The following is a 4,602-nucleotide window of genomic DNA, read 5'->3' as shown; positions in this document are numbered from 1 at the left end:
GAGGAAAAAGGATTGCAGTGTGACCATTCCCCCCAGGGGAGTGATTTCTCACTTTCCTTTTAGCTGTCTCTGTCTCTGTCTCTGTCTCTGTCTCTCCATAGAACACATGCATCCTAAGGCGAATGTTGAAGCGAGGAGATTAATGTCTCTGTATTGACTGACATGCTTGGCATTCCCTTTTTTTTTTGGAGAGGTTTTTTTTCGCTATAGGGTGTGTGCATAGGGTCTGTCCCCTCGCCAGACAGACAGAGAGAGACATAGAGACAGACAGCGAGAAATCAACCCCCAGGGGGGATGGTCACGCCGCAATCCCTTCTCCTCCATTCTCCTCTCGGGATCTTGGGCACGCACGCACACGCGCCCGGCATGAGTTTTAAGCCACCAGGTCCAGGACGCGAACCACAGTTGACTACATGGGAGTCCAGCGACATAGCCATTACGCTAACTGCTGGTTCCCCTTGGCATTCCCTTTTGAAAAAGCATTGTAATACACAGTAAAGTTATATGTAATCGAATGTAATATAAAGAAGATTATGATGATAATAAAAAAATAAATTAAAAAAATGCAAAAAAAGAATATTCTAAGCCAAAGTACTTTAGATAATCTGAAAAGACAGATATAAAATATAAAATCATATTGTGAAAAATTGCTATATACATGGGGATTTCAAAAATTTGTGGTAAAATTGAATTAAAGTGTGAGTTTCCTTGTTGCAAAAAAAAAAAAAAAGAAGAAGAAGAAGAAGCAGCAGCAGCCAGGTATCAGAGTATAACTGTATAATGTCATTTATATAAATTCTAGAAAATGCAAACTAGGAACATTATATGGTGGTGTGGTGGTAAACATGACATTGTGCAAGCCCACTCCACGTGGGAAGGTTACCATTTGAAGTCTGGAGACCTCCCTGAGTGTGCTGTGCATGCAAATGCTCATGATCCAGAGCTGGCTAGCGACTGGGGTGACTATGATTCAAGGCTGACCGAAAGCTGCAGTGGATCACAGCATCGATCCAGCTGGGGGTGGCGTTTTTCTCTCCCTCACTCATGGAAGAAATAATTCAAAAAAGAAATGCAAACTATTTTACAATGAGTGAAAATGAATCAGTGGAGTGAGTAGGGCATAGAGTCAGGGAGAAAATATGAAGAGGAATAGGGGGACCAGCAGTTAGCATAATGGCTATGTCGCTGGACTCCCACGTAGTCAACCGTGGTTCACGTCCTGGACCCAGCGGCTTAAAACTCACGCCAGGCGCGTGTGCGTGCGCGCCCAAGATCCCGAGAGGAGAACAGAGGAGAAGGGATTGCAGCATGGCCATCCCCCCTGGAGAGTGATTTCTCACTTTCTGTCTCTTTGTCTCTCTCTGTCTGGTGAGCGCACGCGCCCTATAGCGAAAACCTCTCAAAAAAAAAAAAGATAGGAATAGGGAGACTTTGGAAGATGTGGGATAAGCTCATTATCTCATTTGTGATGATAATTTCATGATTGTAGTCATCTGTCAAAACTTCAAAATTGTAATACAGCCATTTCTCCTTTTTCTATAGTTTCACTTTCCACAGTTTTAGCTACCTGTGGTCAATCACAGTCTGAAATATTGAATAGAAAAACTCCAGAAATAAACAACTCATAAATTTTAAATTGCATGCCACTCTGAATAGCAAGATGAAAAGTCACTCCAACCTGCTTTGTCCTACTTGGGATGTGAATCACCCTTTTGTCCAACATATTCACACTGTACTCACTACCTATCTATTGGTAGCCATCTTTGCTAGGAAATTAATAAAATATTGTATATACAGTATCAGGCATTCACTAGGGACCTTGAACTGTATTCCCATAGGTAAGGACAGACTACTGTATTTTTAAATAATTATATAATTTATTAAAATTAACCTAACACGATTAATATACAGTACAAAATATTAACAGTAGTCATTTTAACATTCAATAAACACTTCAAATACAGAAAGGTTGAGATGTCAAAACTACACTCAGCAACTGCTGCATCAATGACTCTAGCTCACTAGTTCAGGCTGAACATTCACCCTTCGAAGCACTTCTTCAGCCATGCAAAATAGGACTAACCTGTTTAATCTGGTCTTCTCTCAAAAGTGACAATCCAGCAATTCCAAATAATGTATGAAAAGGGTCCACCATATCTCCCGGTCTGTCTGCAAATCCCCCCATTTCTTCATCTTGACATGCTAAGATGAAACTATGCAGTTTTTTTCTATCAATCCAACGCAGCCTTCCAATTATCTTTAGGGAGGCCAAAACCCACCATGGATGGCATACATCTGGTAACTTGTCTGGTCACCCATTGAGTCCACCTGAATGTAACTGTTGCTCACAAAGCCACCAACCAAATAAATCAGAATCTACTTAATGCAACTTGACTAGTAATATTCAGGAATCCTGTGCAATAGATCTGTCCAGCATGAGATCCAGAATCTGGTCTGCAACCAAATCCACCACATTAATAGCATCAAGTTTCCCCAACAGAGCCAAAGTTGCCACCACATAAAAAGAGAATCTTATATCAGTTTCTCTCCAAATATCTCCAGCAGAAGAATCATCCTCTTTCTGTAGACTTTGAACATATTTCACAACTTTATTCATGTCAATAACATTGATTCTGTCATATAGAGTAAGAATCTGGACAGCACTGAATGTGTATAAAAGATGAGGATCATGTCCAATACTAGCACTTATTCCACCACACTCATGTTGGCATGACTTAATAAATGCTAGACTTTCTTCTCTATTCATGTGATGAAGTTGTCCCATGAGATCCATTAATGTCAGACCCCAGTAGATGCCACTCATTTTCAAACACTCAGACATACAGTACTCATAATCATCTTTCTTTTAGTCATAGGATGCAATATAATCGGCCTGTTTCTCCAGTAACAGGGTGTTGGGTGCATCTGACTTGATAACAATATCCTTCTGTGGTGTGACCATGTCTGAGTGCTGAAAGGAAGATCTTTGCCAATTCCTGAGTCCAGACTCCTGTATTTTTGCAGTTTTTAAAACATTGAAAATTGTAATGGGCCAGCTGGTAGTACAACAGTAAGACAAAGCTCTATGATGCTAGATCCACATGGGAAGGTCCTAAGTTTGTGTCCCGAGAGCTCCCTGTACCCTCTCCCCAAACATGTATACATATGCCTGTGATACGAGCTGGCTAAGGCTGGGGATGGATCAAGATATGAAGACCCTGTTGAGGGTAGCTGTCTCTCTCTCTTTCATGGGAGAAACGAATGGACTCTAAACATATATATTTTAAAATATGCAATTGTTGCATGTTAATTACACTTCGAACAAACTATGAGGTACACGTGCTTGCTAGAGAGAATATTGAAGACAATAATAAAGCATTTTAGAATTTTTAAAACCACACATGAGTATTGAAGAGCTTATTTTATAATTGGTTTTATTTCATTTTTCTTAAAAGTAAGTAACATAAATATAACTATAAAAAATCTCAAGAGAAAATGTCAAGAAGAGCAGGTCATCTCCCTAGTTCTCAGGAGCTGTTTTTACCTCCCAAAGTAGTCAGATCCAGACACACACCTCCACAGTCTATTCACAGTAAACTGTATTTAGGCTAATTTCTCATATACTCCCACATATTGCCAAAAGCTTTATTGCTTCTTCACCTCTGATTCTTATTAAAATTTTATTGCTTTCTCCAACTATGATCAGATCAGTGTTAAACCAAGGGACATGAAGGCATGCTATGTGTCAGCCACTGTTTCAATAAAGTCCTCACTTCATTGCTAATGAGTCAAAGGCTTCCTTTTAAATTTAACTGTAGCTTCTTTATGGCTGGATCAACTTTAATCATTCATGAGGTAAAAACAAGAAAGGAAAGCCAAATCCTTTTAACCTCAGTATTTTATCAAGATGAAAAATAGTATATACGGTGTACTTAGCAAATTGTCCATCACCGTGCAACTGATTTTTTAAGACAGGGACTTGCCATGTGCTGATTCTCCTGCCTGAGCCTCCCAGCTGGGATTATAGTTACACACCACAGAACCCAGATCTTTTTAAGAGAGGGCCTTGCTGTGTGGCCCACGCCAACCATGAAATCAGTCTTTGTGCCTCAGCCTTACAGAGTCACCTGGATTGAGTGCAGTTCATACCCCTGCACCCAGTCTTTAGGTTGGACCAGGAATGGAACCCATGCCTCCGATGTAGTCCCAGCCTGCAGAGGACGGTATTTTAGCAGCACACCGGCACAGCTGGACCTGCAACTACTGTTTTTAATCATTATATTTGTGTGTTCCAGTGAATTCCCACACATCTGTCTGTAACTATCACTCTCCTAAGTATCTGTTTCTAGGAGACATTTGCACAGTTCATGCCAATCTGAGCTGTATAAGCTTGGGGACCATATTTACTTATTGTTAGTTTTTTTTTTTTTCATCTTGTGATATAATCATAGTAATAAATATGTATTGAACATTACAGGTTCCAAATACTGAGCTAAGCATTTTAATACACATTATCTTATTTAATTCTCATAAGAATTAAAAGATAAATCATTATTATTAGCCTTATTTTAGAGATGAGGAAAGGAGGCTTAGAGAACAAAA

At 39.7% G+C, this 4,602-nt stretch overlaps 1 pseudogene; it reads right to left on the bottom strand.

The window, feature by feature from the left end:
* Window positions 1-1,991: 1,991 nt before the first annotated feature.
* Window positions 1,992-2,962, bottom strand: LOC102493947 (geranylgeranyl transferase type-2 subunit beta pseudogene; annotated as a pseudogene).
* Window positions 2,963-4,602: the final 1,640 nt, after the last annotated feature.

This window comes from Tupaia chinensis, unplaced genomic scaffold (genome assembly GCF_000334495.1).
Source record: "Tupaia chinensis unplaced genomic scaffold, TupChi_1.0 Scaffold000313_1, whole genome shotgun sequence".
Lineage (NCBI taxonomy): Eukaryota > Metazoa > Chordata > Mammalia > Scandentia > Tupaiidae > Tupaia > Tupaia belangeri.
The sequence above is the reverse complement of the archived record's forward strand: the minus strand, read 5'-3'. Positions and strand labels throughout refer to the sequence as shown.